The sequence below is a fragment of the Myotis brandtii genome, unplaced genomic scaffold (genome assembly GCF_000412655.1).
Source record: "Myotis brandtii unplaced genomic scaffold, ASM41265v1 scaffold388, whole genome shotgun sequence".
Classification (NCBI taxonomy): Eukaryota; Metazoa; Chordata; class Mammalia; order Chiroptera; family Vespertilionidae; genus Myotis; species Myotis brandtii.
In genome coordinates, this window is record NW_005364882.1 from 1,789,970 (window position 1) to 1,805,562 (window position 15,593).

Genomic DNA, 15,593 nt, shown 5'->3' on the forward strand with positions numbered 1-15,593 from the left:
GAAAGGAGAAAGAAAGAGAAAGAGAAGAAGGAAGGAAGGAAGGGAAGAAAAGAGAGAGAAAGAGAAAACCAAGTTCAGTATTATGTTTCTCAACAAAACATTCATTGAGAAATGTCCAATTGGTCTACAGGGTGGAGTAAACAAAAGGTTGAGCATCTATTCCTCTGTCTTCTTGCTAATTACTTTGTTTTACTAGACCTTCAGAAACAATTAAATACCTAGAGGTTCATTCTAAATTATACTTTAGTTTTAGGAGACAGAGTAAAAACAAATCCTTTAGAAAAATATATGTTTTATTAAATATTTACAGTTCTTTACTTTGGCTTAAGGCCTGTGAAGTTATGCAAGTCAGAAAAAGTGTTCAATTAAAAGGTGCAACTATATAAAGAAAGGTCAATTTCAACTACATTTATAAAGTATTTGATACTTTTCTATCACTGAAAGAGTATAATGTCCCTCCAATACACTCTCTGGTTGCTGCCTTCTCTCCAGGCAGCCTCACTTCATGGTTATGGTGACAATCATGAAATACAACATTCCAAAAATTCAACTATAGTCTTTTTACTTTGATGTCTTTGATGACAAAGGCCGTTCAAAAATTCTTAAGGAAATACGTAAGAATACATAAATACTTTAAAAAAAATAAAACCATTACAGTTCAATAAGTTAAAAGCTGGAAGAGCTTTGATGATAACAGATAATTATTTATTAAGAGTAATTTAGAATACTATATAAGTAAATTGTAAGAAAATGAAGTTTTATTCTGCAAAGTTCTGCTTTTAGCCCCTTTGTTTCTCTGGAGAAGAAGGCAGAGCAAAGAAAAATTAAGGTTCTTCTCAGTGATGGCAAATGCGTAATGTAGCTGATAGCATTTCCACTCAGCATCTGTTTTGTCTTTTCCTTGTCTGTTCTCATTTTCATGACAAACCTATTTGACTAGGACTCTTCATTCAGTCAATAATTTTTTATTGCATGCCTATATATGAACATAGAATTAACAAAATGCATTCCTTGCCTTGAAGCTTAGCTGGCAGATTAAAAATCAACAATAGCCTTGCCGGCATAGCTCAGGGGTTGAGCGTTGACCTATGAACCAGGAGGTCACTGTTTGATTCCCAGTCAGGGCACAGGCCCAGGTTGCAGGCTCCAGAAAGCGGCCAATCAATGATTCTTTTTCATAATTGATGTTTCTATCTCTCCCTCTCCCTTCCTCTTTGAAATCAATAAAAATATATTTTTTTAAATTTGTAAAAATCAATGATAATATCAAGGTGTGATAAGGGCCAAGTTAAAGAAGCAGGTGAAAAGAAAAAAATAATCTGATCTAAGAGAGAGGGCTTTAGTGAGGACTTCCAGTTGGAGATCACTGCTAAACTGAGTTAAACTAGCAAAAGAGGATGGCAGATTAATGGGGAAGGAATCAGAGAAAAGAGAGAGGCTTTTCTCATTGGAAGGAAGAGCATCTGCAAAAGCAAGGAAATGCATATTTGGAAGGGGTTTTCAAACATTTCAGTGTTTTCACTGTGATGAAAGAAATGTAAGGAGATGAGGCTGAAAAGATAAACAGTAAGATCATGAAAAGTCTGACAGGACAAGTTAGAAAGTTTGGATTTTATCCTGTAGGCTGTGGATTTACTGAAGAGTTTTAATTATATAGGTTGGGTTTTAGAAATATCATAGGATAATAGTGTGGAAAAAGACAAAACTAGAGATAGTCTGGAGATTGTTCCAATAACCTTAGTAAAAAGTGATGATGGCCTAACCCAAGAGAGTAGTACTGATGTGAAAAGGGATGGATAAACTGAAATTATATTAAGGAGGAAAAAGCTGTAACAGGATTTGATATGTAGGCATGGGAATTTAAAAAGAAAGAAATTCCTCTCCAGGCTCTATGTACCATGTTTTGTTTATTGGTTTGTTTGTTTTTTTGGTTGTTTCTTTTGTTTGTTTGTGTGTTTTTTTAATTTTAAAGTATTTTTTATTGATTACAGAGAGGAAGGGAGAGGGAGAGAGAGAAAGAAACATCGATGATAAGAGAGAATCATTGATAGGCTGCCTCTTGCACACCCCACACTGGGGATTGAGCCCCCAACTGGGGCATATCTCCTGACTAGGAATCAAACCATGACCTCCTGGTTCAAAGGTCGACATTCAACCACTGAGCCATGCCTGCTGGGCCATTTGTGTGTGTGTGTTTAAAACATAATCTATGAAACCTAAGCTCTGATGGTAATTGAACATCCTATGAAGTCACTCAAGGCAACTGTGTGGGCTGCACTTAGTTATCTATATTGATGGGCTAACAATACTTGTAGGGAGAAATGAAACTTTCTGTCCAATTAATATAAATTTTTACTACTCTAGGAAAGCTGAATATGAAACATTATACCCAAGATATTGAATTAAAATACCAGAAAAGATTAGAACAATCACTGAAATTATTCCCCATATAAATTACTAGTAATTTATGAACCAACCATAAATGCCTCTGTGAATCTGATGTGTTTATAAATTTAGGTTCCTGTTTCTGCTCAAAACAAAAGTTTTCATTATTATTATTTCATACGAGTTTACATCCCATGACTTTTTTCTGTGAACGCACAATTCAAACAAAGCTATTGGAATTTTATCTTCCAAAATCTGAGAATAGATTAAAATTCATATTACATTTGCATGAAATTTATATAGAAAGGTTAGTTCCCTATTAAGATATTTCTCAGCCAAAGATAAATGTAAGCAAATTTCAAAATGTTCCAAGTATCATCTAGTCTGCTTCTTACTATATCAACCATGAAGCAAAAAAAAAGAAGGCTTTGGGCCTTGAGCAGAGAGTATAACAGTGAAAATCGAAACATACCACACTGATAAGTCTCCAAGTGAAAATAGCATAGACTTCTGAGAAGATATGAATGTCAGGGGGTACTAAAAATAGCATATGTAACAAGAAAGGAAAAGAGACAAGGGGGTTGTTCAAAAATAAAACCCCACATAATAAACTAACCCACATAACACTCAAGGGAACTTTATTCTTTCATGGTTCCATCTCTGAATGGTCAAAAGTACAAACCTAGTAAATGCATGTTGATGGGTTTGATCTGGGAAAAACAATATCCTAACATTACAGCCTTTGACTAAAGCCCAGAATATATATGGCCAAACCAGAAAATTCTCCAACCATTACAACAAAACTGCAGAACAAACACAAGGGGTATTTTAAATCAATCTGCTAGTGTTCATTGGCACTACATCCCTAAAGAAAGAAATTGCCTTAAATTTTTGAGATGAAACTAAAATAAAAAAGGAAGAATTTTTAGAGAGGTTAGAAATTAGACAATTACCTGCTCTGATCTAGCACCCTACCTTGAATAAATAAGGACCCCTGTGAACATTACCGTATGTGGAAAAAGCATCTTTGCAGATGTGATTAAGTTAAAGATCTTGAGATGAGAATCTGATCCTGGGTTATCACAGTGGGCTCTACATGTAATCAGAAGAGGCCTTATATAGAGAGATTTACTACAGAGGAGGTAAATGTGATGTGACCACAGAGACAGAGAACGCAGTGATGCGGCTACAAGCCAAGGAACCCTGAGTCACCAGAAGCTGGAAGGGGTAAGGAACAGATTCTCCCCTAAAGCTTTCAGAAGGAAATGGCCTTCCAACATCTTGATTTCAGCCCAGTGATACTGATTTTGGACTTCTGGTCTCCAGAATTGTGAGAGAATAAATTTCTCTTGTTTTAAGACACCAAGTTCGTAGTGACTTACTACAGCAGCCACAGGAAGCTAATAAAGATGCCTGGGGTACAGTAGGGGATAGAGAAATTTCTCATCACTCACTTTGCAACTCAGCAGTTCTACACAATGAGCTCACAGCCTTGGGCATGTAACCTCATAAAAGAAGCAGAGCTTTAACTTGTTTAACTGAAGATAGCTGAACAGTCAGTCTCCCGTGTACCCTGATACCAAAGGAAATCTAGCCTTCTGTGGAATCAGAACAGCCTAGCCCCACTCAACAACAGAGTTAGGTGATGGGTGAGACTGCATTCCTTTCAATGCATTTACTGCTGCCAGTTGCAACTGGAACAATTCTGGTAGCATGTCCGTTTGTGTGACTCACCAGTAGGGAGAAATCAGAGGCCAAGTGTGGAGTGATGGGAAGGCTTCCTGAAAAGGTACTCTTCTCTCAGGCCCAGCATTCATAAGCAATGTGACTTTGGGCAAGTTGCTAACCTACTTCACAACAGTGTCACAGGGCAGCTTTGCAATTAATTTGTAAATGCCCTTTGGCCCACAAAAAATCCATTCAGCTTGTGAGATTTGTATCTCCCAGAGCTACTGATTTGCATACCATGAAGCTCTGCCAAGGAAAAAGCATCTGCCTGCAGTAAGCACACATGCAGAGTTCTCTTATAAACACATTCCCTGCAAGGTCCAAATAAAAACGAAAGGAAGGAAGAGGGAGACAATTATATTGTTTCGGTCCCATTGACTAAATCCTATTTGACGTATTCTGATTCCACTTAGCAAACAGGTGTGTTGGCAAGCATTAGTTTCCTTGGACAATGTGAGGCTGCTGCAGCAAATTGTGTTCAGATGCTTTTGGATCCTCAGGAAAAGGGCACTGTCTAAACCCAGGGAACTATTGTGTGAGAGAGACGGAGCCTTTATCTCCCAGTCTTAATAAAGAACTAAGCATAAGTCCTATCAGACTTCTAGTTCAGACACCAAATTGACCCCTCTGGGAGCTGGGAAAGTCTCAATCTCCTTCTTGCCTTATATAGCAGTGGTAATAAAAGAGCGTACGCTGAGGATTAACTAAAGTTCACACACTGCCTTGAAGAGAAAAGTCTTGATTTAAGTGCTGAAAATTTATATTAGTGGGAGGGGAAAGTGGAAAATGGCAAAAGGAATGAAAAGTTACTGAAAGTTATAATGAGAAATATAAATTGAAGCAGATCTACGGGAAAGATGAGAGATCAGATGCAACAGGGTAGGAAGTAGGAAAGTTTAACAACAACAACAAAAAACACACACACAAAAAAACTTTATCTGTGTTGACTTGTGCATGCTCCTCAACCCTTAAAGGGAAGCGTATCCTTTCAGCAGCAAAAGAATGATAATTCCAAGTGAAGAATAGATAGAAAACAGCAGTAGAATACCAGGGAATGAGGGGGTAAAAAAATGGACAAAGAACAGAGGTTAAGAGAGAAGCTGGGAGATGATAAAACAATAGGGAATGAAATTCCTAGAATCTATAACAGGAGTTAAGAGGAGAGTCCTTTTAGTCCCCAATTTATTTTATTTATTGATTTGAGAGGAGAGAGAGAGAGAGAGAGAGAGAACATGAAGTAGCTCAGTTGGTTAGAGCATTGTCCCGGTGCCCCAAGGTTTTGATATGATTTCCAGTCAAGACACTTACAAGAGGCAACCAATGAATGCATAAATGGTACTTCCCAATTTATTTTAAAGGCAAGAATTGTTACCTTGATTTTATGAAATCAGAACTAGCACATGCTTTCAGCTCCCTGGAGATATAGTCTCTAGCCTCTTGACATATAGCAAAAAGAAATATTTTACTCACATTCAGAATTCCTAATATGATATACACTAACAAAGCTGTATTTGCACACACAAAAAGAAGTCATTTGGCAGAATTCATTTAAGAAGTTGAATAAAATTAAATTGTTTTTCAGACTCCCAGAATCAAACAAATGGTTAGGCTTTTTTGTGTTTATCTGTTTGTTTTTTGAAACTAAAATCACCTAAGCTTTACATTGATGTAGCTGACAATGGAGCCTACAAAGGTAAGTAAACATTTCAAAATTCATCTAAATTGTTAGAGGAAAGGTTATTTTGGTTTTATACATAGATAATTCCAAAGCCATCTCACAGTTTTGTGAAAACCTTGGCCCAGATCCATCTATAATAATAAAAGCGTAATATGCTAATTAGACCAGGCAGCCGAACAACCTTCCAGACGCAGCTGGGGAAGCGAGGGCCAAGGCAAGCCAACATGGCTTTGAGGGCCAAGCCCCTTGCACGAATTTTGTGCATCAGGCCTCTACTCAGATAATAATTGTATCTCTTTGTGATGTGAGGCATAATAGGGAGTGGAGAGAAAAGTGACAAAATCAGACTGCTCTAACTTCCCCAGCTCCTGGATGAGCAGATGTCAGATTACATATCCACACTGCAGTGCTGTTTCTTCAGAAGTACTCAGTTCTCTTAGCCTCCAAATTGATGATTACACCATATTGCTTGTGTAGTATTTTAAGATATAAACATCTCATCTTTCCAGTAATGCCATTTACTTTTTTAAAAAATATATTTTATTGATTTTTTACAGGGAGGAAGGGAGAGGGATAGAGAGTTAGAAACATCGATGAAAGAGAAACAACTATCAGCTGCCTCCTGCACGCCCCCTACTGGGGATGTGCCCGCAACCAAGGTACATGCCCTTGACCGGAATCAAACCTGGGACCCTTCAGTCCACAGGCTGACACTCTATCCACTGAGCCAAACAGGTTAGGGCAGTAGTGCCATTTATTTATTGGACAGAAGTATTGGATATAATTCAATTAATAAATAGAAAGAAGAACAGTTATTTCAATAAAGAGGACTTATTCATTAGGTATTACAAAACTGGAAACTTGGAGGTAGCAACAGCAGAAAGCACCTGCCTCCCCTGGGCCTGGAAGACAATGGGAGATGTTGGGAATATTAAACTTAGAGCAGCATTGCCCAACGCGGTAGTCACCAGTCACATTTGGCTTTTGAGCATTTGAAATGTCACTAGTCTAAACTGAGATACACTAAAATTGTAAAATACCAGATTTCAAAGATGAATTATGAAAAAAGAAAGGTAAAATATCTCATTAATACTTTTATATTGATTACATTATAAAATGACAATATTTTTGACACATTGGGTTAAATAACATACTTATTTCACCTATTTCTTTTTAACTTTTATAATGTGACTACTAGAAAACCTAAAATGTTATATGACTTGTGTCTTCTTTCTATTGGACAATGCTGGGTTATAGGCTTCGAAGAAGGCCTCCATGGAGTGGGGACTCAGTCTTTTGAGAAGGGTGCTGCAGGGTGATGTTAGTGTGTGTGAGAGAGAACGATGAGTCTGGTTCTGGCACTATGAATATCTGCAAATTGGAGCCAATTGCCACTGAATCAACTGTCACTGCCAAGGTGAAGAAATACTGATGCAGTGATGCCAATAAGAGCAACAGAAAAAGGAAGAAGTCTCTTTCTTCCCCAATCTTGCAGTTTCCTTCTGTTGCCTCCAATAGGCAAAGCCTAAGAGGGATCCAGCTCTGAGGAAGACATGTGATTTGCATGGTCCCAGCCCCAGCTGCGCAGAGCAGAATATAGAAAGATGAGTTTGCAGCCATATGAAAAGATGAAATACTGCCATTTGCAACAACAGGGATGGATCTTGAGAGTATCATGCTAAGTGAGATAAGTCAGACAGAAAAGTCAACAAACCATATGATTTCACTCATATGTGGAATATAAAACCAAGAGTAACAAATGAATAAACAAGACAAGCAATCAAACAAAAACTCATAGATGCAAACAACAGTATGGTGGTTACCAGAGAAAAAAAGGGGTAAAGAGGTGTAAAGGTCATCAACTGCATGGTGACAGAAGGAGATTTGACTTTGGGTGGTGGACACACAATGCAATATACAGATGATGTGTCATAGAATTGTACACTTGAAACCTATACAATTTTATTAACCAATGTCACCCCAATAAATCTAATAAAAATAAATTTTCAAAAAGGAAAGATGAATTTGATGTTGAGAGGCAAATAACTTAATAACCAGCCCTTGATATTAGGGTTGTAACTATGAACCAAAGTCCCTATTTTCATACAGCTTTCATTTTACTGAGACAAAGCATACAGTAAACAGATACATAAACAAGAAAATTTCAGAGAGTGATAAATGTTCTGGAATTAAGAAAACAAAGTCATGGGTTAGAAGGTGACAAGGTGAGAGGATGAGGTTGGGTACTGCTTTAGATAACTATGTTAGAAAATGTTTGAATGGAATGATGGAGAGGGGGAGAAGAAAGAGGAATAAAATAGGCATTCCTCTGAAAGAAGAATGATCTGGAATTGTAGCTGAACCATAATTGTAAGGAGGAAAGATACTAATGATGACTGGGACTGGATTATGTAGGGTCCTTGTAAATCATGGTGAGTAATAGGGATTTTAACTTAATTGCTATGGGAACTACTGTAGGATTTTAAGCAGGAGAGTGGTATGATTTGATTTACATTTGTAAAAGGTCATCCTGGCTGCTGTGTAAAGGAATGGACTCCAGAGGGGCAAGCCTAGGAGGGAGACCAGGAAACGACTGCAGTGCCAGGTAAAGATGATGATGCCTGAGACTGTGGTGGAGGCAGGGGTAATGGTGCAAAGTGACTGTATTCAAGATATGGGTTTGAGATTGAGTCAACGGTATCCATTGAGATTGGGATGATTCTTGTAATTTATTTGAGTAAATTTTCCAAATATTTTAAACACCAAAATTCTTTGAACATATTCTTGATATTTTTCATGGAAGTAATTCAAATTACAAAACATTGCTTGATCTTCTTCTATAGAAAATTCCAACCAAATTTACAAACTGTTATTTTGACTCAGGGTCTGATTCTCCATTTTTGTCTGTCATCTGACACATTCTCTGTCAACTTCTTGCATTCTTCAACTCCAATTACTCTCACTCCATATGTTAAAGCTCTGCTTGTTTTGAGGCAAATATTTGTTAAAGTGAAAGATGATTTTCCAGATAATCTTATCCACACATTGACTATGCCATTCAGGCAGAAGCTGCACCTGCCAAGCTCAGGTCAGTATCTGCTGCCCCAGCCTGTCCATAAAGCCTGTGTTTACCAAGGCCCTCATCTAACCAACATTATCTTTGCTCTGAGACATCAGCCATATTTAGCTGCTGTGACCAACTAAGGTCAAAATCAACATGATTCATACTTACTAAAGCCAAATAAACAATCATTCAGAAAACCTTATCTGCATATTATTTTGAGTCCCCATTTCTAGTCCATGTCTATTTTTCAATGTTCGTAGCCAATTGATAAAGATGCTGGGGTTTGAAGGGGACCTTCTTTTCTTTCTCTCCCAAGATCTCAATGGGAATCTGAACTAGAAATCAAATTATCTTTTACTGATGGATTTAAACCAGAAACTGTGGCTTGGATTTACAGCTGAATGGCTTTTAAAAAAACTTTATTGTTGATAATATTACAGATGTCCCCCTTTTTCCCCCTTTCCCCTCACCACCTAGTTCCTGTCCTGCCTCAGGCCTTCACCACCCTACTGTCTGTGTTCACGGGCAATGCATATATGTGTATAAATTCTTTTGTTAATCTCTTCCCATCCTCCCCCTGCTTTGAGATTCCTCAGTCTGTTCCATCTTTTCATGCCTCTGCTTCTATTTTATTCATCTGTTCTTCTGAACTGAACTGAACCCACCAAGCTACAAAGCTACCACCTTCAAGGGAATGGAGAAGGTGGAAATCAAAGTAAAGAGGGATGAAAAGCTGATAGAAGCATGGAACAGACTGTGGAATTGCAGAGGGAAGGCAGAGGTGGGTGGGTGGGAAGAGGTCAACCAAAGGATTTATATGCATATATGCATAACCCATGGATACAGACAATAGGGTGGTAAAGCCCTGGGGCAGGCTAGAAGAGGTCAATGGAGGAACAAAGGAGACATATGTAATACTTTCTATAATAAAGATTTTTTAAAAATTAAAAAATAATAATTTTTTTAAATATATATTTTATTGATTTTTTTACAGAGAGGAAGGGAGAGGGATAGAGAGTTAGAAACATCGATTAAAATTTTTAAAAGGCCAAAAAATAAAGTGAAGAAGTAGAGATAGAAAATAAGACTTAAAAAAATAAGACTTGATAATTCGCAAAGTTGGGCATAAAGTGAAGTGAATACATGGAGCAATAGCTGATGGTGATGCCAGATCAATGGAAGACTCTATTTTAACACAGGAAGTTTTGGGACGTAGGCATAGGAATAATCAAAGAGAGAGGGAAACACTGAGGATGTCAGAAAATGAATGTATATCAGAAAAGAGAGTTGAGAGTCAGTGGATGGGATTCAGAGCACTAGTAGAGAGACTGACCTCCACAGTAACAGGTGGGAACATAACAGGGATGAGGGCAAATTACTTAGGTTTTTAGATTTAGTTATGGGCAGATGGAGTATTCATTCTATGTTTTCTAATTTCTGAGTGAAAAAATGAAATGAGGTATTCAGCTAAGAATGAGAGGGTGGGAGGTGTGAAAAGAGAAAGTTTGACATTAAAATCTTGCTGGGAAGCAAAGTTATTGAGGAAAGAATTTCTGAGTAGTGTTAAAGGTCTGTTTGAGGTGTGTGGTAATTTAAAGCCCAGCCCTGTAACTTGCTCCAGCAATATTAAAATGCTCAGGGATATCCAAGGAAAACCTAGATATGTGATCTCAAGTAAATATGGATTATTGCAGGGTCCAGATGGAGGAGAAATAGAAAGCCAAAGGAGTCAAAGGCATTTTCAAGAGCATGGTTATATTAATTTATTCAGCAATAATCATCAAAATTCTAACATATGTCAATAACTAGTCAAAAACATCCAGCTGAGATAGAAAGATATAGGTGTAGGCCACTATCTAGGAATTGTACCAGAACTAGATGCAGATTTTTTCTTTAACCCATTTTTTTCCTTTTAAAAAAATTCTTCTTAGGAAAAGAACAAAAATATGGTAAAATATATTTAGTATTTACCATGTATCAAGTACTATGCTAGGCATTTTCTCAAAAAATTATCGTATGCCCTTTATATCAATACTATGAGAAAATAACTATCATTAGCCTCATTTGCAGGTGAAGAAAAAGAATACAAAGATATTAAGCAATTTGTGCAGATAACCAGACCACATTCTAAACCAGCCGTGGGCAAACTACAGCCCGCGGGCCGGATCCGGCCCGTTTGAAATGAATAAAACTAAAAAAAAAAAAAAAAAGACCGTACCCTTTTATGTAATGATGTTTACTTTGAATTTATATTAGTTCACACAAACACTCCATCCATGCTTTTGTTCCGGCCCTCCGGTCCAGTTTAAGAACCCATTGTGGCCCCTTGTGCAGATAACCAGACCACATTCTAAACTATTGGCTTTTGAGCCCCTTGCTTCTTCAAGTTACGTCTTTATCACTTGGGGTGGGGAGGGGGAGATAATATTTTCCATGAAAATATTTAAAATTTCCGATTTTCATTTTAACACAAAAGCAATTTGTCCATTATTTGGATAACCTTTTGAAAGAATTAAGAACTTCAAACTCTGTTACAAAACTGAGTGAAATTATTATTCCAAATTATCTAACTTTACAAATTGAACAGTCTTGCCCATCCAAGTAATTATTTAAAAAACTATTGTGGATGATACATGCTGAAGAAAATATTTATGCTTTACCTAACATTTTCTACTCAAGAGAAACAATGTGAACTTCTAAATTTGGGCCTGGAAAATAAACACAAGTTTTCCTCTTTAAGTCCTCTTCCTTCCTTCCTTATTAATCAAACCAAGATAATTGTTCTGCCCTAGAAAACATCCAATGACTAATAGATACTATTGTGTGTTTTTTCCTATATGGCACCCCATCCTGTTCATCAAAAATCACAAAATTAGCAAGGAATGAGAGAATTCAGACCTTAAGACAAAGGTTGTATAGGGGTGAAGGTTACTTACATTCTTAAAGCATGACAGGAAGTGAGCAGTGTTCCCTTATTCCTTGTTACCTACAAAAAAATTTATTAAAGTTGAATCATTCAGAAGTCCCTTTGACTAGTTACATTTTTTTCAAGACTACATTTTATTTGAATATAATCAACTATCACTATCTGAAAAGACAAATTCAGGTTAGACAAACATAAAAAATGAACCATGTTTCCCGAATAGCAAAACTGATTGGTCATGCATGACATTTAGCCAGGTTTGGTAATAGCTATCATTTGTTGAGAATTTACTACATTCTAAGACAGAGCTTCTTAATCTTGTTTATACATTAGAGCCACTGGAGACATTTTCTTTTAACTTTTTATTTTAAATTAATTTTAGACTCAGTTGCAAAAATAGTAGGGAGTGCTCATATATCCCTCCCCTGCTTCCTATAACATTAGCCCCTTACATAGTACAATTATCAAAACTAGGAAATTAACACTGCTACAATACTATTAACTAAATTACAGACCCTATTAGAATCTTACCAATTGTATTGTTCATGTCCTTCTTTTTTTTTAAATTCAGGATTGCATTTAATTATTGGTATTTCCTCTTGATCTTGTCTGATCGATGATATTCCTTCAGTCTTCCCTTGTCTTTCAAAATCTTGATCCTTTGAAGAGTACTAATCAGTTATTTTATAGAATATTCTTCCAATTTGGTTTTGTCTGATGTTTTCTTGTGATCAGAATAAAGCAATGCATTTTTGTAAGAATACTATAGAAGTGATGTACTCTTTTCAATGCATTTTATCCAGAGGTTCATAATATCAATGTCTTATTCCTGGTGATACTAACTTTCATAACTTGGTTAAAGCCCAATCTTCTGGGTGTCTTTACTATAGTTATTATTTTTCCCTTAATAGTTAATAAATATCTTAATACTTTGAAACTATGCAAATCCTGTTTCTCTTCAAACTTTTACTCACTAACTTCAACATCCATCAATAGGTCTTGGATAAAACAATTGTTACCGTGGTGTTTGTCTGATAATGCGTTTCTATTTCTTTATTTCCTTGTACATGTATTAATTGGAATTCCACCTGAGGAGTTTTTAAAAATGTTACTACCTAGGCCCCACCACAGACCAAGTAAATTTAATTTACTAAACACAATTATCCCTCGTTCACACAATATGACTAATAAACAGGTATTATCGGCATTGAAATATGAAGAAATCAATATTTGGAATGGCACAATAACTTATGTTTTCATAGCTAGTAAGTAGTGAAGACAAGGCAGAAACTCTGAGCTGCCTATCTCCAAAATCCACACTCTTTCCACTGTCCCCTCCTCCCTCCTTTAAGTTCAACTCACTGTCCCTGATGTCAAAAGTTGCCCTATTTAAAACCAACTCTTCCTACTAACTGAAATAATCTGTACTTCTAGCCTAGATTTGTCCAGGTTTAGATATTTTTTCTTTTGACATCTACCTTTCTAAAGAGTAAGGAACAGAGATGCCAACTATTACTTGTCTTCACCTGGGGAATAGAATGCTGCAGAACAATATGATGGTGAAAGCAAAGGGTGTATTATATACACATCAAATCATTTATGTATTTAGGCTAATAGACAACCTTTTTAAAGAAACATAATCCAAATGCTCTCTGAGGGAATTAAGCTCATAAGGCATTGAAACATTGAAATGTATGAGTGTAGTGGTTCAGAGCCGAGTTTCGAAGCCAGGTAGACCCGAGTTAGAGTCTAGCAAACCACTAAATTACTTTGAATACATTTTTTAACCTCTTTATGTTTCAATTACCTAATTGCTAAGATGCAAATGTTAATACCAATTACACAGACTTCTTATGAGCTCTTAGCACAAGGGTGTAACCAATCAATAACTATGAGCTTTTAAAAAAAATCCTGCAACTAAATTACCTAACACCTGACAAGAGATGAGTATTTATAAGGAAGTTGTTTTGTTTTTGTTTTTTTTTGAGGGGGAAAGAGTGAGATAATTCTGAAGGGAGTGGTGGCACATAGAGTTTTGGAACTGCCAGAGGGGTTCATACAGACTCATGGAGAAAGGGATGAAGGAAATGAAGAGTGTGAATTATCACTTTGATTTCTCTTGTGGAGGCAACCATCAAGCAGAGAGCTAGATACAAGGATGGGCCAATGGAAGACTTGCTACAGCTGTCAATCTGTAATGGTAGGCAGCTAAAACATCAAATGGAATATAAAGGGAGAAAATGTTTCCCAGAATGCCTCTCAGGAAGTGCAAATAGAATAATGAATTTTGTCTATTTCAGTCATTTCCATATCGTCAGTGCCTAGAACACTGCCTAGATATAATAACTGTTCAACAGAGTTTTTAAATCACTGGATAAATGAATACATTGATATTTAAAAGAGCAGATCAGAAGATTAGCTACTAAGAAACCTATTACTTATAGGTCTTCTCTCTTGATAAGAAGGGTAAACAAATTAGGGGACAGCATTGATTTTTTTCAAATCTATAGAAGAAAGCTGAGGGCCTGCTTACCTTTTGTTCTCTTTATCTCCCTCTTCTTCATTAAGGGCTCAGCATCTCTTCTAAATACTTATTGAATGAATAAGGAATAATAATTCTTAAAAGGATGCCAAATTATAAACCTGCTAAGTAAATCTGAAACTCTGTTTGACCTTGGCTATATGTCACTGAAAATTATACCTATTAAGAAAAGCACTCATTGCTTGCCCAACTATGAAAATGTGAAATAAGGTGCCTGTTGCAAAGATAGGAAATCACTTTTCTTCCTTTCATGCTTAATAAGAGAGAACCCTGGAAGTGTGCCTAGCCAAAGAACTATATTTCCCAACCACATCTGTAAACAGATGTGGCCATTGAGATGTAGGTGAGCTCCAGGGAAATGGTTTTGCCACCTGTCCTTATTCCTGCCTGGAATGAAGATATGATGGCTGGAGCTATAAGAGTCATCTTGTGATTTTAAGGTTGGTGAACAGAAAGATATAAGGAAACTGGATCTCTCATGATTTTCTGGAGCTATCCTATCAGTGTCTGTTTCTAGTCTTGATTTGTGTGCGAGAAGAATTTCCATCTTGTTTAAGTGACTATAGTGAGATCAGCAGCCCAAACAATCTTAACATTGTGACCATTAGATGAAGTGTGGGAATAGTTGAATCAATAGTAACTAAATATGTGTACCTTGAAGAGGAAAAATGCAGAGCATTGTTAGCCACTACAAATTTAAATAACTGAGCTGTACTATGGAAAGTGTTTTTGTCAATAATTGGCACATTTCAATATCGAAAAGAATCATAAATCACCTAGTCCAATTATCCATGTGATGCTCATCTATTCTCTAGATATTTAGGTAAGAAGTCATCCAGCTTATGTGTGGCTACATCAAGTGATGAATAACTCTACTTCTCACATCAGCCCATTTTTATTTTTGGACAGTTCTGAAAGTTAGAATATTCTTTCTTACATTGAGGTAAAATAACTGTTTTTCTCTAGTCTACATATACTCTATTCTAGTTCTCATGTTTAGAGCTATATTCAATACATACAATCCCTGTTCTAAATGGTAAATCTTCAATTATCACAATATTCTTGAGACAGCTGCCCTTCCAGATTTTCATGCCACAAAATCATGCTGACCATGTTTCTAAACTTGTTAAAGATTACTTTCCCAGAATCCAGAGGATATGTATGGTTATACCTACTCTTTCCTTTCCTTGCTACATATACCTGGAAAGGATATGGCCATGTTCTCCTAGTTTCATAACAACTTTTATGTTGCCGAAAATGTTCTCTTTGTTGC